General features: G+C 51.7%; 1 protein-coding gene across 3 annotated transcripts in view; it reads left to right on the top strand.

The window, feature by feature from the left end:
* The first annotated feature begins 2,161 nt into the window (after window positions 1-2,161).
* Window positions 2,162-22,654, top strand: part of P2RY6 (pyrimidinergic receptor P2Y6) — a 35,929-nt gene continuing 15,436 nt past the window's right edge. Inside the window, exon 1 of one of the 3 annotated variants that reach the window (XM_077341210.1) lies at window positions 2,162-2,285. The gene's annotated coding sequence lies outside the window, so the exon portion shown is untranslated. Of the gene's footprint in view, window positions 2,286-14,258; window positions 15,117-22,654 lie in introns of those variants that run through there. The other 2 variants (XM_077341215.1, XM_077341214.1) reach the window with 2 other exon arrangements.

The following is a 22,654-nucleotide window of genomic DNA, read 5'->3' as shown; positions in this document are numbered from 1 at the left end:
GGACTGTTGGCGTGGGGGGGGGGGCAGAGGGTGCGGAGGGGAACTCGGAAGAATACCGGCCACAGGAAACAAAACAGGCAGGCCTTTCAAGGAAGTTTAACGTCAGAACCTCAGAAGAGTTGTGAACCATTTGGGCATGGGATTGCGGTCACCAGGGGTGGGCAGGTAGTTGTGAACATCTGGCATTCTGCAGAAGTTGGACTAGAGCAGGGGTAGTCAAACTGCGGCCCTCCAGATGTCCATGGACTACAATTCCCAGGAGCCCCTGCCAGCATTCGCTGGCAGGGGCTCCTGGGAATTGTAGTCCATGGACATCTGGAGGGCCGCAGTTTGACTACCCCTGGACTAGAGGACCCCAGGTGTCTCTTCCAACTCTTGGATCCTATAATTCGGCCACTGGTCCTGCACCCAAGTCCAGAAGGCTCCACCCCTGTCTCCTGCCCCAGCAGGTGCTACAAGGCTCTGCTGCTTACAGGCTCCACTCTCCCCTGGCCATGCCCCTCCTCTTGCTTCCCAAAGCCCCTCCCTCTGCAGGTCTGCAGCTTTGGGAATCTGGCCTCCCTATATCTCAAGGCCCCTGACGTCTCTTCTGCCGCAGAGATAAATTCCCTCTGGCAGCAGAGCGGATAAGGCAATCGCCTTTGGCAAGCCAAGAACCCAGCTGCTTCTGGCCTAATGGTCTTTCGTCCCCATCCATCCATCAAGCATCAGCTAATGGGGTGCTGTCTTCAAGCGGCTTCTTGGCCTCCCTCGCATGAATCAAACTCTCTTTCCCTCTCTCCCCTTTTGAGTCACTGCCAGTCTTATCTCTGCTGAAGGAAGCTTCTTCTCCGGAATCCAAGAGGCAAATCGGGCTATTTCTGCAAATCCCATCTTAAACAGCCTGTCTTCTGCTGGGCGTACAATAAAATCAGAGTCCAGGAGCACCTTTAAGACCAACAAAGATTTATTCAGGGCGTGAGCTTTCGAGTGCAAGCTCTCTTCGTCAGACGAAGAACTGACCATCATAACAGTGGGAATATATAAGCCAGGGGTAGTCAAACTGCGGCCCTCCAGATGTCCATGGACTACAATTCCCAGGAGCCCCTGCCAGCAGGGCTCCTGGGAATTGTAGTCCATGGACATCTGGAGGGCCGCAGTTTGACTACCCCTGATATAAGCGAAAGTTAATCCTGTTACATTAGTAAACTGTGTCACACCATCCAAACACAGCCCCATGAGAACCCCCTCCCAAACCAGCCAATCAAACCCCTCGAAACCATTTGTATTTCCTTGCACATCCCAAATCTCGTAACCATCTTCCTTGTATAAAAACAAACCTCCATGGTCATGTTCAAGCTGTTTGATCCAGCAGTTCCAGAAGAGACGCTTCTGCTTTCATTTGTATGGCGCTTGGGACCAAGCAGAGGTTTGGCCTTGGAGCCACAAGGGACCTCTACACCCCCCCCCCCCGTCCAGTCCTCGAAAGTGGAGATGCTGGGGATTAAACCGGGGACCCAGTAAGACTTTCACTCCAAGGAAGAGCTGGTTTTGAGTATAATTTAAAAGCCCAAACTAAATCCATATCGCAGGAATGTCTGATTGCACCGCTGTAATTTATTGAAGATGAAGCTCAAATACTTTGGCCACCTCATGAGAAGGAAGGACTCCCTGGAGAAGAGCCTAATGCTGGGAGCGATCGAGGGCAAAAGAAGAAGGGGACGACAGAGAATGAGGTGGCTGGATGGAGTCACTGAAGCAGTAGGTGCAAACTTAAATGGACTCCGGGGAATGGGAGAGGACAGGAAGGCCTGGAGGATCATTGTCCGCGGGGTCGCGATGGGTCGGACACGACTTTGCACCTAACAACAATTAATTGGCCCTTGCATGTCAGAAGTGTCCCACCCTGAGCCTATTGGGGAAGGGTGCGATAGAATAATATAATATTATTATATAATATTATATAATATATATACTATTAACAACAGCAGCAGGTATTCTAGAGGCACTGATGGGCAGAGCGCGTGATTCCGGGAGTTCTCCCTCCCCCACCGGGAGGTTGGCAACGTGCGCCGCGGGGCCCCCCTCCAACCAGGCCCTGTCCTTGTAAAGGCCGCGCAGGTGTTCCGGAAGGCCGGGCTTGGCCGTCGAGGCGGGGGCGGGCCCGGCCGCCTCCCCTCCCCTCCCCTCCCCGCCGGGGCTGGAGCTGGAGCTGGAGCTGGAGCGGCGCTTCCCACGCGGCGGCGAGTCTCCGGCAGCGGCTCGAGCGCTTCGTCCGACGGGGCGGCCCCGGGAGACGCTGCGAGGTAAGGCCGGGAGGGGACCGCGGGCGCCCCGCTGGAGATGGGGGCGCGGGGGGCGAGGCGGGAGGGGAGAAGCGACTCCGGGGCCGCTTTGGGCCGCCCTTCGGAGCCCCGCGTCGGAGCCCGGCCGCAGAGGGCATCGGAACCGCAGAGCTTAGCCGCCTTGCGCCTCTTGCCTGGCGAAGGGGCCGTCGGGTTCAGTGGCAGGCAGAGCCCCCCCTTGTCCGGCAGAAGGGCCCGTTGGAAGGACCAGGCAGGAGGGACGGGGAGGACCCGGGAGGGTCACCCAGGAGAGGGGCTGGCAGAGCCCCTGCTTGGCATGCAGAAGGTTCAGCCCCCCCCCCCGCATCTCCCGTTGGAAGGACCAGGCAGGAGGGGGTGGGCAAGACCTGAGACCCCAGGAGGCCCCCCAGGAGAGGGGCTGGCTCGGTGGCAGAGTCCCTGCATGGCATGCAGAAGCTGGCAGGTTCAGTCCCTGGTTCCCAGGCAGGAGGGGATGGGGAAGACAGGCTCGCTGGCAGAGCCCCTGTGTGGCACGCAGAAGGTGCCGGGTTCAGTCCCTGGCATCTCCCATTGAAAGGACCAGGCAGGAGGGGATGGGGGAAGACTTTGCTGGGTTTAAAGGTGCCACTGGGCTCAAACTTCACCTGGATTAAGCGCTCCTGTTTTGTACACTTTATTGTAGGTGGGTCCCTATTATGCAATTTTTGTTCCACTGAATGGGTTGTCTTAATACTTAGGCTGTGCTTCTCTTTCTTTCTGGCCATTCCAGCCCTCAAATACTCTAACGCAGAGGTAGTCAACCTGTGGTCCTCCAGATGTTCGTGGACTACAATTCCCATGAGCCCCTGCCAGCATTCGCTGGCAGGGGCTCATGGGAATTGTAGTCCATGCACATCTGGAGGACCACAGGTTGACTACCCCTGCTAACGCGTGCATTATAAAACGTCCCATTTTTTCCAATTGTATTGACCCAGTCCCGGCGAATGAGCCAGACTATAAATTCGGTACATTAAAGTAATAAATAAACACCACTGGATTCCAGTTTAACATGCTAAGGGAAAGGAAGGGATCAACCTAGCGAAGGTTGCTGCATGCTCTTCGTATATTGTTGAATATAGTCCTAGGTGGGTCGCCGTGTGGGTCGGAAGCAACAGAACAAAGTTTTGAGTCTGGCGGCACCTTTAAGACCAACAGAGTGTGATTCTGGGCATAAGCTTCAGTCCAAGAGGGGTGGTGTAGAAATTGATAGATAAACTCCAAACCGACTCCCTCAAGCTTTACATTTAGGGGTGTGTAAGTGTGTGTGTTGGGGGGGGGTTGTTGCCCGGAAGGGCTACTTAGAGTCAAGATGAGTCATAGAATCCTAGAACTGGAAGGGATCTCCAGGGGCCATCTAGTCCAACCCGCTGCAGAATGCAAGAAATTCACAACTACCTGCCCAGGTGCATAAGGAACAGAGCAGTGAATATAGATGAGGTTGCAGTAGCGTAGTTTGGGGAGCCCCTGGACTCAGACTTTGCAGCCCACCTGAAGCTAATTTGCTGCTACCCACAGGTCTTCCCCTCTGAGGAAGCCTATACCCAGAATTAAATTTTGTTGGTCTTAAAGGTACCACTCGACCAGTGTAGTGCTTAAGAGCAACGGCTTCTAATCTGGCAGTCTGGGTTTGATTCTCCACTCCTCCACATGCAGCTAGCTCGGAGACCTCTTAGAACAGTTCTCTCAGAGCTCTCTCAGCCTCACCTGTCTCACAGGGTGTCTGTTGTAGGGACAGGAAGGGAAGGCGATTGTAAACCATTTTGAGTCTTCTCCGGGCAGTGAAAAGCAGGGTAAGAATTGTTGGCCCACCGTCTTTCTGGGGCCAGGATTCAGGGGACAGCTCTTCAGTGGCTGCGCTCCTTTCTCTGGGACCAAAACACAGAAGGTGGCTTTGGGGGAGGGGGACTATCACAGCGGGTGGTACTCACCCCATGCTATTTAACATACAATAATAATAATTTAAAATACAATAATAATAATAATAAACATCTTTATGCCCCCTCTGGCTCAGCTGGTCTGGAGTCATGTCACCACTATGCAGAGGACGCCCAGCTCTAGCTCCTCATGGACGGCCACCCGGACTCCCCCGTCCCAAATAAATTTGCCAGATGTTTGGAAGCCATTTCTGGATGGTTAGAGCAGAGTCTCCTGAAATTCAGCCCCTCCAAGACGGAGGTCCTGTGGCTGAGCAGAAAGGTGGCAGGACATTTGTCGTGGCTGGGTTGCAGCTCAACATCTCACCCTTGGCAAGGAATCTGGGGGGGGGGTGTTGTGATGCCTCCCATTCTACGGACGCCCAGGTCACGGGAATAGCCCACGCTGCGTTTTTCTATTTTGCCACGTGAGGCAACTAGCGCCCTACCTGTCCCGCTCTACTCTCTTTTCTCCTTGACCCAGAAATTCCAGCTGGTGCAGAATGCAGCTGATAGGCTCCTAACTAGAACACCTTGGAGGACCCATATGCAGACTGTGTTGAGACAGCTGCCTTGTTTACCAATTTTGGCCCAGTTCTGCAGGGACTGCAACACGGGGCTCTTCTGCCAGGTCTTTGGGTGAGACCAGAGTTAAGATCCACCAGGCCCCTCCGTTGGATCAGGTCCCCACAGTAACATCTGGCCCACCCTACTTAGGGTGGCTGTTATGGGGAGGGGTAGAAAGTTTCTGCCAATTTTGTTGCTGGGGCTATTGCTGTTATCGGGTTTTTATGGGCTTTTAATGGTTTTATTTATTAGCCAGCACAAGTCCTTGGAGAGGTGGCAGGATAGAAATCTAATAATACAATGAATGAATGAATGAATGAATGAACAAATGAACAAATGAATGAACAAATGAATGAACAAATGAACTCCTGTTTGCAATAAAGGCATGTTTAATATTTACAGTGTCCTCACGGGCTTTGGGGGTGTGCATTCCACCCAGCTGAGCACACTAAAACAGTTTAGAGATGATTGTTTCTTCTTTTTTGGTATGTCACTGGCTTATCTGGGATTGCGTGCCACTGTGATTCTTCTTATTTTATCAACAAGTTTCCGGTTTGCTTGTTTCTGTTCACGATGTGCATTCAGGGAGAAGGAGGTGGTCTCCGTGTTGGTTTTGCAGATAAGGACAACAGGGTGGTCTTGGGGTTTTTCAGTTTGGGCCGAAACTGGGATGCAGAAACCGTCTGACAAACGTGGCCTGGGGAAAGCGGGTGAAGAGAATTCCATTAAGTTATTGATTTGTGTTCTGGTTTGCTGCTCTGCACAGGTTTTACCCGCTGACTTGATCCAATCTTAGCTATGCTTATGGCTCCGTTCCTTATGCGTCTTGATTCTAATTCGCCCTTCTGTTCTTGATGGATTTCTTTACTTATAGATCACTTTATCTACTGCCCCTCTTGGGCTTGCTGTTTTGGGGCAGTGAACAACAGTTTGAACTTACATTGCCAATCAAACAATAAAAATGAAGAAGGAGGATTGGTTCTTAGATGCTGCTTGTCTCTACCCGAAGGAGTCTCAAAGCGGCTTCCAGTCGCCTTCCCTTTCCTCTCCCCACAGGAGACACCCTGTGAGGGAGGGGAGGCTGAGAGAGCCCTGAGATTACTGAAGAAGAAGAAGAGTTGGTTCTTATATGCTGCTTTTCTCTACCCGAAGGAGTCTCAAAGCAGCTTACATTCTCCTTCCCTTTCCTCACAACAGACACCCTGTGAGATAGGTGAGGCTGAGAGAGCCCTGAGATTCCTGCTCGGTCAGAACAGCTTGATCAGTGCTGCGACTAGCCTAAGGTCACCCAGCTGACTGCATGTGTGGGAGGAGCAGGGAATCAAACCCATCTTACCAGATTAGAAGTCCTCACTCCTAACCACTCCACCAAGCTGGCTCTCTTTAATGACTTTAGTGACATTAATAATAAAACAACGTCTGCAAGTAATTCCAATAAAATTGCATGAATAAGAAGACAATGTCTGTACCGACCTGTAATGGCAGAGGGAATCTGTTTCAAGAAGCGGCAGTATACACAGAAGCTTCTACCAGAGATTAAACTTTGCCTTCAAGGTCTTCAAACTTTGCTCTGTTGCTTCAGACCAGCCGGCCTCAAACTTTCCTCTGTTGCCTCATCCCACTGGCCTCAAACTTTGCCTCCCCCTGCCGCCCACCTGAACCGGTTTCCCTCCCCGTGTGATTCTCCCTTGAAATGGTGTAGTTGCCCAGTGACCTGGACTGCCAGTAGAATCACAGAATCCTAGAGCTTTAAGGGATCCCCAAGGTCATCTAGTCCAGCCCCCCCCGCAGAAGACAGGAAATTCACAGCTACTAGGTTGCTAAGAGACGAAAATCTTCACAGAGCTTGCGACTAGCCTGGGAATTCCCTGCTGCAAGAGGTGGCCAAGGCTCCTAGATCAGGGCTAAGATGCATTTATTTATCCCCCACCTTTCTTTGCACTGGGGACCAATCACCCCAGAGTAATTGGAAGTTTTCTTATTGTAGCCGCCTGGCCAATGATTAACTCTCTTTAGCTGGTGGCTTCACTGATTTTTTTATCCTGCTCTTCTTCCTTTCCCACTTTTATCTTTACGACAACGCTGTCAGGGCAGAACGGCTGTGAGAAGGACTAGCCCAGGGTCACTTGGGGAGTTTTATGGCTCAGTCGTGATTCGAACTCTGGTCTTTTAGAAAGTCTGACATTTGGAGCCTGTCCGGAGGAGGGTAATGAAAATGGTGAGGGGTTTGGAGACCAAGTTGTATGAGGAAAGGTTGAGGGAGCTTGTTTAGCCTGGAGAGGAGACAATTATGATGTCCTGCATAGTGCAGGGTGCAGGGGGTTGGACTAGATGACCCAGGAGGTCCCTTCCAACTCTATAATTCTATGATTCCATGATAGGATAGCCATCTTCAAGTACTCGAAGGGTTGTCATATAAAAGACGGAGCAGAATTGGCTCAGAGGGTCAGACCAGAATCAATGGGATGAAATGAATTCAAAAGAATTTTAGGCTAAACATCCAGAAGAAGTTCCTGAAAGCTAGAGCGGTTTCTCACTGGAACAGGCTTCCTCGGGAGGTGGTGGGTTCTCCATCTTTGGAGATTTTTAAGCAGAGGCTGGATAGCTATCTGACGGAGAGGCTGATTCTGTGAAGGCTCAAGGGGGTGGCAGGTGACAGTAGAGGAGCGAGAGGGTTGTGAGTGTCCTGCACAGTGCAGGGGGTTGGACTAGATGACCCAGGAGGTCCCTTCCAACTATAGGATTCTAAATTCCATCTAAACCTCCAGAAGACTTTCCTGACCGTCAGAGCGGTTTCTCAGGGGAACAGGCTTTCTCGGGAGGTGGTGGGTTCTCCATCTTTGGAGATTCTTAAACAGAGGCTGGAGAGCCATCTGATGGGGAGGCTGATTCTAAGAACTTAGGCAGATGGTGTGTGGGTGGGCAGGAAGGGATATGCCAGGGTTTGTCTCTTGTGGCCCTTCCTTGCATATTCAGGGAATTGTTGATTGCCGCTGTGGGGATGGTGTGTGAATTTCTTCCAGGCCAGGCTGGATTCTGGAGATTTTTGGTGGAGGGATTACCTGGGCATGGAATTGTGGTCATTGTGGGTGGGCAGGTAGTTGTGAATTCCCTGCGTTCTGTTAGGGGGTTGGACTAGATTACCCTGGAGTCCCCTTCCTGCTCTTGGATTCTGACCCCTCTACCATGCCTGCCCTTAATTGCCAGTGTGATGTAGTGGTCAGAGTTTCGGACGATCATTTTGGAGACCCGAATTCAGGCTCTGCCTTCTGCCATGCAAGTTCACCAGCTGATCTCAGGCCAGTAACCACTCTCCCAGCCTCACCCACCTCGCAAGGGTGTTGTGAGGATAAAATAGGCCGCCGTGGAGAGAAAGGCGGGGCATCGATTAATCTAACCCAGGGGTAGTCAAACTGCGGCCCTCCAGATGTCCATGGACTACAATTCCCAGGAGCCCCTGCCAGCGAATGCTGGCATGGGCTCCTGGGAATTGTAGTCCATGGACATCTGGAGGGCCGCAGTTTGACTACCCCTGAACCAAACAGTTCCTGGCAGTTGAAACGCTGCAGATGAATCCATGGGGTTCCTTTCTTCACCAAGAATCTGTTGAGCCCCATCCAGCTCTGAGTAAGTCTGTTTACTCAAGTGTGTGTTAATTCTAATTGCTTGGCGTGCAGAGGTGCAGGTTTTTTTTTCTTTTCAAGGCTTTCTTCAGAAATACGAAAGATTCTTTTGCTGTTGGGCGGTCAGCCCAGGAGAGAGATAACAAAAAAGGCTTAGAAATGAATAGACAAAAGCGTTCCGGTGCCAAAAAAAACCCTAATTGGTGGTTGCTTCCAGCAAAACACATTCATTTGGGATTGGGCAGTGGGCATTGAAAGGACGTTGGCATCGGGGTGGCAAACAGCGTGGGAGGGGGGTCTCCTGTGGGTGGACTTCTGGGAAGTATCTGGACAGCGTCTGTGAGGAACAAGCTGTCCCAACTCTACAAGCCTGTGTCCTCTTTGTCCTCTTATAAAAGATGCTTTGGAGCAGACGCGAATTCTTTCCCCAGCCTTCCCCAGTGAGGGACATTTTGGGATTTCTGACACAGGGTGTTGGGATGCCAGCCTCCAGGTGGGACATGGACCCTGACCAGGTCCTCATGAATCTTGGAAGCTAAGCAGGTACAGCCTTGGCTAGTTTTTGGATGGGCCAAGAAGGTTGGAGAACAACCATTGGGCTGAGAAATTCCCGTTACACGCTCACTCCGTGCAGTCGGCCGGCAGGAAAGTTGGAACTGTGGCTGGACGTCAAGAGAATAATTAACATTCTTTAGGAGAAAATAACGGGCCGTAAAAAAAAAGGATTCTTTCAACCTGGCAGCACCGGGGGGCACAGAGTTACCTAGGCATGAATGCCAACAGTTGAGAAATGGACCAGATATAACTGGGTGTTGATTAACCATTAGGGCTCGATATCTCGGCCTGGGTAAAGGGGCACGCACGGATTCTGCCACCTTCTTGCCACGCAGGTTCCTTCCTCCGCAGCACTTGAGCTTAATGAGGCATCGCTATAGGAAGATTTAATGAGTGATAAGGCAGCAGACATGCAGTCTGAAGCTCTGCCCATGAGGCTGGGAGTTTGATCACAGCAGCCGGCTCAAGGTTGACTCAGCCTTCCATTCTTCCGAGGTCGGTAAAATGAGGACCCAGCTTGCTTGCTGGGGGGTAAACGGTAATGACTGGGGAAGGCACTGGCAAACTACCCCGTATTGAGTCTGCCATGAAAACGCTAGAGGGCGTCACCCCAAGGGTCAGACATGACTCGGTGCTTGCACAGGGGATACCTTTACCTTTATAGGAAGATTTAACTGGGGAGATCGGCGCAATTAAGTAGCCGCTGCAGATTGAAGCCCTCTTGCGGTGAATTGCTGTAGCCAGTGAAGGCCAAGATTTTAGGCATACGTTCCTCAAGGGGCTTGGAAATACCTGAGGCCACCTGCTTTCTTCTGAATGGAACCAGAACAAGAATTCGCTTTGGCTTTCCCTGAAAGATATAAAGAAGAGTCCTGCTGGGTCAGACCAGGGAGGGTCTATCCTGTCCAGCTTCCCAGGTCCCAGTTTCAATCCCTGACATTTCATCGGATGAAATTAATGCAAAAGAAATTCCGCCTCAACCTCCGGAAGAAGTTCCTGACAGTCAGAGCGGTTCCTCGGTGGAACAGGCTTCCTCGGGAGGTGGTGGGTTCTCCATCTTTGGAGGTTTTTAAGCAGAGGCTGGAGAGCCATCTGACGGAGAAGCTGATTCTGTGAAGGCTCAAGGGGGTGGCAGGTGACAGTGGATGAGCGAGAGGGTTGTGGGTGTCCTGCCTAGTGCAGAGGGTTGGACTAGATGACCCAGGAGGTCCCCTCCAACTCTAGGATTCTATATTCTGTCTAAACCTCCGGATTAAGTTCCTGACAGTCAGAACGGTTCCTCAGTGGAACAGGCTTCCTCGGGAGGTGGTGGGTTCTCCATCTTTGGGGATTTTTAAACAGAGGCTGGAGAGCCATCTGACGGAGAGGCTGATTCTGTGAAGGCTCAAGGGGGTGGCAGGTGACAGTGGGTTAGCGAGAGGGATGTGAGTGTCCTGCCTAGTGCAGAGGGTTGGACTAGATGACCCAGGAGGTCCCCTCCAACTCTAGGATTCTATATTCTGTCTAAACCTCCGGATTAAGTTCCTGACAGTCAGAGAGGTTTCTCAGTGGAACAGGCTTCCTCGGGAGGTGGTGGGTTCTCCATCTTTGGAGATTTTTAAACAGAGGCTGGAGAGCCATCTGACGGAGAGGCTGATTCTGTGAAGGCTCAAGGGGGTGGCAGGTGACAGTGGATGAGCGAGAGGGATGTGAGTGTCCTGCCTAGTGCAGAGGGTTGGACTAGATGACCCAGGAGGTCCCCTCCAACTCTAGGATTCTATATTCTGTCTAAACCTCCGGATTAAGTTCCTGACAGTCAGAGAGGTTTCTCAGTGGAACAGGCTTCCTCGGGAGGTGGTGGGTTCTCCCATCTTTGGAGATTTTTAAACAGAGGCTGGAGAGCCATCTGACGGAGAGGCTGATTCTGTGAAGGCTCAAGGGGGTGGCAGGTGACAGTGGATGAGCGAGAGGGATGTGAGTGTCCTGCCTAGTGCAGAGGGTTGGACTAGATGACCCAGGAGGTCCCCTCCAACTCTAGGATTCTATATTCTGTCTAAACCTCCGGATTAAGTTCCTGACAGTCAGAGAGGTTTCTCAGTGGAACAGGCTTCCTCGGGAGGTGGTGGGTTCTCCCATCTTTGGAGATTTTTAAACAGAGGCTGGAGAGCCATCTGACGGAGAGGCTGATTCTGTGAAGGCTCAAGGGGGTGGCAGGTGACAGTGGATGAGCGAGAGGGATGTGAGTGTCCTGCCTAGTGCAGAGGGTTGGACTAGATGACCCAGGAGGTCCCCTCCAACTCTAGGATTCTATATTCTGTCTAAACCTCCGGATTAAGTTCCTGACAGTCAGAGAGGTTTCTCAGTGGAACAGGCTTCCTCGGGAGGTGGTGGGTTCTCCATCTTTGGAGATTTTTAAACAGAGGCTGGAGAGCCATCTGACGGAGAGGCTGATTCTGTGAAGGTTCAAGGGGGTGGCAGGTGACAGTGGATGAGCGAGAGGGTTGTGAGTGTCCCGCATAGTGCAAGGGGTTGGACTAGATGACCCAGGAGGTACCTTCCAACTCTAAGATTCTATGATTCTATGAAATGACAACATCACAGGGCAAGGGGGTCACCATTAACAGTTGCAGGAGAATGCTTCCAAGGGCATACACCTCGCTGACGTCTTGGGCTTCTAGGCCTTCCTGCCATAGGAGGGCAGGCAGGCCACGCCCCCAATGGCTAGATGGAGATTGTAAACAGCCCGGGGCGAAGACCTTTGGTTTGCTTCGGTGACTCTCGAAAGCATCTCCTGTCAGCAAGATCAGATAGGTGTCCTTTGCCTGGTGGAACACGGAAAATGCCCGGCAGGGAAAACACCTCAAGATTCCAAAAAAGAGTTAAACCCCTGTTTAAACCAGGAGAGCCTGTTTCAGGTGGTGGCTAGAACATCGTGCTAGGAGGCTGGAGACCCAGGTTCAAGTCTCCACTATCTCTGCCTATCAAAACTCTGCTGAGGAAGTTCACTGGGGAGTCACATGAAGCTAGTGAATCAGACCACCTGATCAATACCATCAAGGTATTTTCTACTCAGACTGGAAGCAGTTCAACAGGGTTGAAGGCAGGATCTTTCCCATCTCCTCCTGCCTGGTCCTCTCAATGGAAGATCATATAATAACAGAGTTGTAAGGGACCTCCTGGGTCATCTAGTCCAACCCCCTGCACTGTGCAGGACACTCACAACCCTATTGCTCACCCACTGTCACCTGCCACCCCCTTGAGCCTTCACAGAATCAGCCTCTCCATCAGATGGCTCTCCAGCCTCTGCTTAAAAACTTCCAAAGATGGAGAACCCACCACCTTCTGAGGAAGCCTGTTCCACTGAGGAACCGCTCTGACTGTCAGGAACTTCTTCCGGATCTATAGATGGAATTCCTTTTGAATTAATTTCATAGAATCATAGAATCCTAGAGTTGGAAGGGGCCATACAGGCCATCTAGTCCAACCCTCTGCTCAACGCAGGATCAGCCCTAAGCATCCTAAAGCATCCAAGAAAAGTGTGTCTCCAACCTTTGCTTGAAGACTGCCAATTTCATCCCGTTGGTTCTGGTCTGTCCCTCCCGGGCAAGAGAGAACATTTACTGACTGACTGTATTTGCTCAGTTCCTTCAAATCCATCCTTTCTCCCCAAGGTGGACCCTAAGCAGCTGACATAAGTTTCTCGTTAATCCTCACAACAACCCTGTGAAGTAGGCTAGACCAAGAGCATGGGACTGGCCCGAGGTCTCCCAGCGCATTCCCATGCCAGAGGGGGTGGGAGAAACTGGGCTCTCCCAGACCCTCATCTGACACTCTCAGCCAGGGGTCCTGACTTTTGGGAGCAATTGGACACCTTTGGGGGCAGCTACAAAATGGCTGCCATGGGAAGCAAAGCCAGAAACAGCCAGAGGGAGGTGAGGTACAGGGAGGAGGAGGAATGAAGATGAGAAATGAGGAAGAATAAATCCCACAGCAACAGCAGCTGCCTCTGGAGAAAAGTTATTTTAAATCTGCTTCGCAAATCCAATCTCCAGGGGGTTGTCAGAAGCCACGCTGCGCAAAAGCCCCACCTGCTTTCCAAAAATTCTTGATGGGTGCCAGGAAACGGGCTGGAGGGGGCCATCGTGCCCAAGGGCACCATGTTGGGGACCCCTGCTCAACCCCAGCTTCTCCGGAAGCCGGTCTTGTTGGTCCACCCCTGCATCCCGTGCATTTTCTGGAACCACACTAACTATCTGAAGCTGCCGGTGTCTGCTAAGTTTCTGTGGTTGATTTACCAGGGGTAGTCAAACTGCGGCCCTCCAGATGCCCATGGACTACAATTCCCATGAGCCCCTGCCAGCATTTGCTGGCAGGGGCTCATGGGAATTGTAGTCCATGGGCGTCTGGAGGGCCGCAGTTTGACTACCCCTGATTTAGATGCTGCCCTTGATGGTGTGCCCAGATTTCTGTTGTTTGCTTGTTCCCCAAGTGATTCATGGGGAGGATGCTGGGATGAGTTTTGAAACTCGGAAGCTCGTCTGTTCAGGGAATAACACGGAGCCGTTAGAGACAGCCTGCCCTGCCAGCGCTGCTGTGGTTTCCCAACGCAGTCCATTCCGGGGCATGCCCGGGCACGGGCCCCGTCAGAGTTCTGCAGAAATCGCACCGCAGACGCCGAGGCGTGAAAGCTTGATGGGTCACCGTTCGGTTTTCTGCAAGGGGGAGAGCAAAGGCTCCGTGGGTCAGGCTTCTGAGAAGGGGGGGTGGAATGGCGTGGGGGAAATTTCAGAAGCCAGCCAGCCAGATTTTCAGGGACTAAGGCCGCCCTGGTGCTTAGGGGAACATGGTGGAAGGACCTCTGGTGTTCTGGCCCCACTGTTGGAGCTCTTGGTTTGGCCACTGTGTGACCCAGAGTGTTGGAGTGGCTCCAACATGGCCTGATACAACATGGCTTCTCACTATGCCTCCCCTGCTTAGGCAGTCAACTACGACAAGCATAATATTTGAGGCTAAGTTTGTTCTGCCTTTCCCCCATGGTCCCATGGATGTGGAGTTCAGTAGGCTTAGAACCACGCATCTGCCAGCATGCTGTAGTGCAGGGGTGCCAAACTGTGGCTTCCAGATGTTCATGGACTACAATTCCCATGAGCCCCTGCCGGAATGCTGGCCAGGGGCTCATGGGAATTGTAGTCCATGGACATCTAGAGAGCCACAGCCTGGTTGACCCCTGGTGAGCTTCCACGGTGGAGTGGGGATTTGAAATGGGGTCTTTCAGGTCTTAGGCAAACACCTGAGAAATTCAGGGGTTAGGGAACTAAATTCACACCTCTTTGGGGGATTCTTATGTTACTATATCTAGCTTCTGTCTTTTCCGTACTACATTACTATAAACCTTAATAAAAGAATAATTAAAAAAACAAAAGAAAACCTGGTTCAAATCTTCTCCACCATGGAAGCTCGCCATTTGATCTTGGGGCAATCCCAGACTCTCACCCTGACCTACCTCACAGGGTTGTTGTGAGGACGAAATGGAAGAGAAGGGGGAAAAGATCAAGCTTCTAGGGTCCCCGTGCGAAAGGCGGGATAGCCAGAGAGTTAATAAATAAAACAATAAAAATTGCTGAGCATCCCAGTGGCTCTTTTGAAAAGCAAATTTATAATCCTTAAGGTTGCTACGATGGTGAATAATGTTGGGTGACATCGCAGGTGGAAAGCTCAGGAAATAGCAGCTCCAGAGGGATTTCCCCGGGCCTGTTTTGGTACCTTCAGGGCTAGGAACAAGTGAGGATGTTTATTACGAATGGAGATGCTCTCCGGATAAGCCGTTGTGGGCCCCGATCCGATGGCCACTGTTGCCCATGGAAGGTCAAACAGAACTTCCAAGCGTCTTTTCCATCCAGGTTTCTCTTCCGCTCCCGGGCCAGCCCTGATCTGTTTTTCCCCTCTCTTTGTGCCGGGCTCCGTCCCCTCATCATCCACTTCCCTGCAGCGGAACAAAAATAGACAGACGGACTTCTTGCGAAACTGGTTCTTCGTGTGGCTTCCTGGTTTGGAAACGGCTCTCTCGCTGAATCAATCCATCCCGAACTGACAGGCGGCTCCACACCTCTGACCTCGGAGCATGAAGTGGGAACTTCCACCCCATTTCCCCCCAGGTGTAAATCTTTGGTTTCCCCTTGGACCGATTCCGGTTGCCCCTCGTGACAGAGAGAGTAAAGCAGGAGGGATTGGATTGATCCGGGGACCGGGACAGGATGCCCCACTTCCTGTAAGCCAGGGGTAGTCAACCTGCGGTCCTCCAGATGTTCATGGACTACAATTCCCATGAGCCCCTGCCAGCATTCGCTGGCAGGGGCTCATGGGAATTGTAGTCCATGAACATCTGGAGGACCGCAGGTTGACTACCCCTGCTGTAAGCCATCCCTTCGGCAGAGTGTCTGAGGAAGATTTGGGGCACCTGTGAAAGAGGGCTTATTAGGAAAGAGACATAAAACATCCGATATTGTGATGCTCATGTACAGTTCTCTGGTGTGGCCACATTTGGAAGACTGTGACTAGTTCTGATCTCTGTGTCTCCAAAGAAGAAGTAAAGAGAAGGACAACCAAGATGAGGAGCAAGTCGGAGAGTCTGGGACTTTAGAAAAGTGACAGCTAAGGGGGTGGACATGATAGAGCTTTATTTATTTATTATAAAATTTTGCACAGGATGGAGAGAGTTGACAAAGATAAATGCTTCCCCCTTTCCTTAAAGGACCAGAACTGGAGGGCCTCCGATGAAGCTAATGGGCAAGTAGGTTCAGGGCAGAGAAAAGGAAATGAAAGGGATCAGTTGTGGAATTTGTTGCCAGGGGAGGTAGGGATGGCCACAGGATTAACTCGCTTTAAAAGGGGATTAGATAGATTTATGGAGGGCAAGTCTGTCGGGGTGGCTGTGTGGAACCTCCACATTCAGAGGCACTAAATCTTTGACTCCCAGTGCCAGGAAGCAAAATCATCCCCTGCTGTTGGTCCTCCAGGGGAACTGGTTGGCATGGAAGAAATTTGCTTCCCGACCCCAGAGTGGAGATTGGCATTTCTCTGGGCATGCAAGAAAGGGCCACAAGAGCCAAGCTCAGACACAATCCCTTCTGCCCACCCACTCACCATCTGCCCAGGTTCACAGGATCAGCCTCTCCGTCAGATGGCTCTCCAGCCTCTGCTTAAAAATCTCCAAAGATGGAGAACCCACCACCTCCCGAGGAAGCCTGTTCCACTCAGAAACCACTCTGACTTTCAGGAACTTCTTCCGGAGGTTTAGACGGAATTTAGATTCATGGAATCACAGAGCTGGAAGGGGACCTCCTGGGTTATCTAGTCCAACCCCCACACTGTGCAGGACACTCCCAACCCTCTTGCTCCTCCACTGTCACCTGCCACCCCCTTGAGCCTTCACAGAATCAGCCTCTCCGTCAGATGGCTCTCCAGCCTCTGCTTAAAAACTTCCAAAGAAGGAGAAGCCACCACCTCCCGAGGAAGCCTGTATAAAAATATTCCTCGAACCAAGTCAAGACAGAAAGCGAGCAACCACAAAAGAGGCTTCCCGCAGCATCTCTGCATGATTCAGCGGCCTAGCTTATCCTTTGCTTCTGATCAGTCTCGCCAAATTGTGCGGCATTCTGCAGTAAAACCAGCCAGGGGGGCTAACTGAATCCTGCTTTGGGTATCCCTTGTGACTAATGAAACGAGACCCCAGTTGGCTCCAGCTGTCTTTTGCTTCAAATGGGATACGCGGTCATAACAACAAGCAGGAAAAACCACGTTCAGGCTAAACAATGGGAAACATGATGGAAAACATAACCAGCACTCTGTATGAGTTCAGAAGCGCTAACTTCAAAGCCGTGGACTCTTTAGTAGATATTCTTTAATCTTCTGTGTGTTTCCTGGCTGAGTGGACATCCAGTCCTCTTACAGGAATCTTCTGTGTCTTGCAGAAGCCGTGAGAAGTTTGATGAAGGTTGCGAGCAACCGTGAAATTTTCTCAATCCTAGTCGGCCTTGTGCAATTCACACCGAACAAGGTGTAAAATCAAAACAAGCTTTTCTGCTGATGCTGATTGGGGAATCATAGAGTTGGAAGGGACCTCCAGGGTCATCTAGTCCAACCCCCTGCAGAATGCAGGAAACTCATGACTCACGCGGGGAATTCTCAATTCGTAAGCCGACACCTGCTGTCTCCACTACTGGAAACGGATTGAATGTTCCTGCTGCCAGGAAACACACAGAAGGTTAAAGGATATCTACCAAAAAGACCACCACTTTGACGTTATCCTTACGGAACTCCCCGAAATTGCTGTTTACGTTTTCCATCGTGTTTCTCATTGTTTAGCCTTCATGGAGTTTTTCCTGCTTTTTGCTCAAAGAAGGCATTGTGTCTGCAACTTCGAACAACTGTTTCATGAACTGTAGGGACTGGGATAGAAATTTCGGCACGGCCCTCTTGAGTAATGTCAACGATCAACTCAAAGTCCTTTCCCAGGAGGGGGAAAGCAGAGCGATTTATAAATCACTTATTTTGGCACATGCAAACCGTATGAATTTTAGGTCTTAAGCGCCTCGGGGCAGTTTACCTCTCCTCCGTCCCCAGGTAGCCTTTTTAAGAAATTGCAAATAAAACATGAAGTGAATTGATGCCTCTTTACCAGTGGCTGCATCAGACGCCACAACAAACTAGGTTTGCCAGTCTCCAGCTGGAGATCTCCTGGAATTACGACTGGTCTCCAGCCGACACACACATCACTAAAGCATTGATTGTTTACTTGGAACATTCATTCCACATCTGGAGACTCCTCTGGGTAGGGAGAAGCGGGGTACAAAACTCCCAGCTCTTCTTCTTTTAAAGCTGTTTAAGCCTGTGCCCATTGCTACATCATCTGGCGCCAAACTCATAGAATCCTAGAGTTGGAAGGGGTCTACAGGGTCATCTAGTCCAACCCCTGGCAGAATGCAGCAAATTCACAACTACCTGCCCACCCACAGTGGCTCCATTTCCATGCCTAGATTAACCCCCCCTCCCCCCACACACACACACAAAATGAAGGATCCCTGGCCAGTCTGGAGGAAACTCACTTCATGATCCCAAAGGGTCATTTCTCTGGGCATGCCAGAAAGGGCTGCAACAGCCAAGCTGTGACACACAATCCCTTCTGCTCACCTGCTCACAATCTGCCCAAGTTCCCAGAATCAGCAGAACCATTTTAATTCTTTTCTGTGTAAAGTGGCATTTCCTTTAGTCTGTCCTGAACCTACTGCCCATCGGCTTCATGGGCTGCCCTTGAGTTCTAGTCTTTGGGGAGAGGGAGTACAAAAATATCCAAGGAACAAAGACAGGCAAAATACTACTGGGGGGGGGTCCTCTCTGGTCCCTAGGAGTTTTTCTTCCGGTCCTCCAGCTTCTGAAGAAGAATTGCAAAGCGGCAGAGAGGGCTACCTGTGAGTCCCTGCATGTACTCCCCAGGTGCAAAATTGGCCTTGCCTTTCCAGAGAATATGATAGAAGCACCCCACTATCACTGTATTTAGTGAAACGGTGGGGAAGTGGGGAAGTGAGGACAAGTTGCAATTTAGTAAAGAGAAGTGCAGGGTTCTATACATACCAGATGGGAGAGACAGTTCCCCTGCACTGAGCAGGGGGTGGGACTAGATGGCCTTTATGGTCCCTTCCCACTCTAGGATTCTAGGAGTCTAGTTCAGCCATGGAAGGGGCTGCCTAAGGAGGTGGGGAGCTCCCCCTCACTGGCTGTCTTCAAGCAGCGGCTGGACAGATCCTTCTCCTGGATGCTGGAGGCTGATCCTGCCTTGAGCAGGGGGTGGGACTAGATGGCCTGCATGGCCCCTTCCCACTCTGGGATTCTAGGAGTCTAGTTCAGCAGGGGAATGGGCTGCCTAAGGAGGTGGGGAGCTCCCCCTCACTGGCCGTCTTCAAGCAGTGGCTGGACAGATCCTTCTCCTGGATGCTTGAGGCTGATCCTGCACTGAGCAGGGGGTGGGACTAGATGGCCTCTATGGTCCCTTCCCACTCTGGGATTCTAGGAGTCTAGTTCAGCCATGGAAGGGGCTGCCTGAGGAGGTGGGCAGCTCCCCCTCAGTGGCTGTCTTCAAGCAGTGGCTGGACAGATCCTTCTCCTGGATGCTTGAGGCTGATCCTGCACTGAGCAGGGGGTGGGACTAGATGGCCTCTATGGTCCCTTCCCACTCTGGGAATCTAGGAGTCTAGTTCAGCCATGGAAGGGGCTGCCTGAGGAGGTGGCGAGCTCCCCCTCACTGGCCGTCTTCATGAAGCGACTGGACAGATCCTTCTCCTGGGTGCTTGAGGCTGATCCTGCACTGAGCAGGGGGTGGGACTAGATGGCCTGCATGGCCCCTTCCCACTCTAGGATTCTAGGAGTCTAGTTCAGCAGGGGAATGGGCTGCCTAAGGAGGTGGGGAGCTCCCCCTCACTGGCCGTCTTCAAGCAGTGGCTGGACAGATCCTTCTCCTGGGTGCTTGAGGCTGATCCTGCATTGAGCAGGGGGTGGGACTAGATGGCCTCTATGGTCCCTTCCCACTCTAGGGTTCTAGGAGTCTAGTTCAGCCGTGGAAGGGGCTGCCTAAGGAGGTGGGGAGCTCCCCCTCACTGGCCGTCTTCAAGCAGCGGCTGGACAGATCCTTCTCCTGGATGCTTGAGGCTGGTCCTGCACTGAGCAGGGGGGGGGGGGGGCAAATGGCCTTCATGGACACTTCCCACTGTAGGATTATAGGAGTCTAGTTCAGCAGTGAAAGGGGCTGCCTAAGGAGGTGGGGAGCTCCCCCTCACTGGGGGTCTTCAAGCAGCGGCTGGACAGATCCTTCTCCTGGATGCTGGAGGCTGGTCCTGCACTGAGCAGGGGGTGGGACTAGATTGGCTCTACCAGCTACCTTGCAGCTGCTGTCCAGATCCGGGGCTCTGGGAATCCCTGGAGGGACCTGCTGTTGATGGATCGCCTGCGTTCCGACTGTCAGCTAAAATGCTGCATCAAGCCTCCCTCAAACCCAGCAGTACGTTCTGGGCACGCTTGGCAAAAAGCAATTCAGTTCCTGGCTTTGTTGCCAAACGAGCCCACTGAGGGGTCATAAAGAGAGATTGTTCCTGCTGCAGACGAAGTAAAGTGCTTTTTTGTACAGTGTTTTGAACTGCGGCTCCCCCCTCCCCTCTGGATTTATGGAAGCTTTAAGTGTCATGCAGCCATTACATATCATCTCCTACCCGTTCTTTTTTTTAATGCCAATAAAGGTATTCTGACTTTTAAACTGGGGACGCTGAGGATTGAACCTGGAACCTTCTGCATGCCAACCCCTGAGCCGCTCGCTGTACCTCTCCATGGCTCTCCAGGGTCTCAGCCAGTGGCCTTTCCTGTCACATTCTACCTGGTCCTTTCTTTCTAACTGGGGATGCTGGGGATTGAACCTGGGACCCTCTGCATGCCAAGCAGATGCTCTTCCACTGAGCCATGGCCCCTCTCCATGGCTCTCCAGTCTCAAGGACATTCCATTGTAGAGCTGGGAAAAGTACAGAGGAGGGTGACCACGATGACATCACCTCCTACCTGATCCTCTTAATGGGATAGAACCTGGGACCTTTTGCATGCCAGACAGAAGCGACTTGGTGTATGGTTGGGAGGGTGGACTTCTAGTCTGGGGGGCCGGGTTTGATTCCCCGCTCCTCCTCCACATGCAGCCAGCTGGGTGACCTTGGGCTAGTCACAGCACTGATAAAGCTGTTCTGACAGAGCAGTTCTCCCAGAGCTCTCTCAGCCTCACCCACCTCATAGGGTGTCTGTTGTGGGGAGAGGAAAGGGAAGGCAATTGGAAGACGCGTTGAGACTCCTTCGGCATGCTGTATACAGATGTTTCTGATCCCTGTATCTCAAAAAAGAACATTGTAGAGCTGGAAAATATACAGAGGAGGTTGACCACGATGATGATGATATTGGAGAATCTCCCCTAAGAAAAACAGGCTAAAGAGTCTATTCAAAAATGAGACAGACAAGGGGGGGGGGCTCAAGGGAGAAGTTTATAGAAGAAGAGTTAAGCTAAACATGAGCAGGGAGTGTGATGCAGCGGTAAAAAAGGCAAATGCCATTTTGGGCTGTATCAACAGGGGCATCCCATCAAAATCACAAGATGTCCTAGTCCCATTGTATACGGCACTGGTCAGACCACACCTGGCGTACTGTGTGCAGTTCTGGAGGCCTCACTTCAAGAAGGACATAGACAAAATTGAAAGGGTACAGAGGAGAGCGACGAGGATGATCTGGGGCCAAGGGACCAAGCCCTATGAAGATAGGTTGAGGGACTTGGGAATGTTCAGCCTGGAGAAAAGGAGGTTGAGAGGGGACATGATAGCCCTCTTTAAGTGGTTGAAAGGTTGTCACTTGGAGGAGGGCAGGATGCTGTTTCTGTTGGCTGCAGAGGAGAGGACACGCAGTAATGGGTTTAAACTTCAAGTACAACGATATAGGCTAGATATCAGGGAAAAAATTTTCACAGTCAGAGTAGTTCAGCAGTGGAATAGGCTGCCTAAGGAGGTGGTGAGCTCCCCCTCACTGGCAGTCTTCAAGCAAAGGCTGGATACACACTTTTCTTGGATGCTTTAGGATGCTTTGGGCTGATCCTGCGTTGAGCAGGGGGTTGGACTAGATGGCCTGTATGGCCCCTTCCAACTCTATGATTCTGTGATTCTGTTAAGAGTTGGTTTTTATATGCTGCTTCTCACTACCCAAAGGAGTCTCAACGCAGTTTCCAATCTCCTTCCCTTCCTCTTCCCACAAGAGACACACCCCATGAGGTAGGCTAAGAGAGCTAAGAGAGAACTGCTCTGTGAGAACAGCTCTAAGAGGACTGTGACTAACCCAAGGTCCCCTAGCTGGCTGCATGGGGAGGAGCAGTGGGGAATCAAACCTGGCTCTCCAGATGAGAGGCTGCCACTCTTAACCCCAACACCAAGCTGCCATGGGGTGGAGAGAGCTGACCAAGAGAAATATTTCTCCCTCTCCCAAAATCCTGGGACTTGAGGGCACCCAAGGAAGCAAAAGGGGGGGACAGAAGGGAATACTCCTTGGCACAGAGAGTCCATTATCCTTGCTCTGTTCTCGTGTTCTAACATGGCTGTCTTCCAAAGCATAGCCTTTAAAACGGACAGCCCTTTTGACCCTGAAGTTGAGAAGACATTGATCGTTTTATTCTGGCAAATATTTATCTGCTCGGGCCTCCGTCCCCCCCCCCCAGCCCCCTGGTCTAGAGCAAAGTCCTCTGAAATCTGGCCGGGGGATTCAGCTGCAGGGGACAAAGTCAATATCCCTGTGACCGCCGGGTCTGCACTGAAGATGACTCCCCTCTCTGGACTCTTGCAGAGAGCACATTAGAATACCCCTGGCAGCTGGCACAATGTTCTGGGGGCATCTGCTGTGCCAGGGCTCAGCACATTTCCCTGCCTGCAGCCCACATCTGGCGCTTGGCTCACTGTCAAAGGCTCCAAATTGGATACCCGGGCTTCTTGCTTCCAGCCCCGGGGGCCATCTGCCTTCCCTCCCCCTCCCTCTCCCTCCCAGTCATCTTGACTTGTATATCAGCTTGTAAAGCAGGGATCCTCAACCTGTGGTTCTCCAGATGTCCATGGACTACAAATGCTGGCAGGGGCTC

The sequence above is a fragment of the Paroedura picta genome, chromosome 6 (assembly GCF_049243985.1).
Source record: "Paroedura picta isolate Pp20150507F chromosome 6, Ppicta_v3.0, whole genome shotgun sequence".
NCBI classification, from domain to species: Eukaryota; Metazoa; Chordata; class Lepidosauria; order Squamata; family Gekkonidae; genus Paroedura; species Paroedura picta.
The sequence above is the reverse complement of the archived record's forward strand: the minus strand, read 5'-3'. Positions and strand labels throughout refer to the sequence as shown.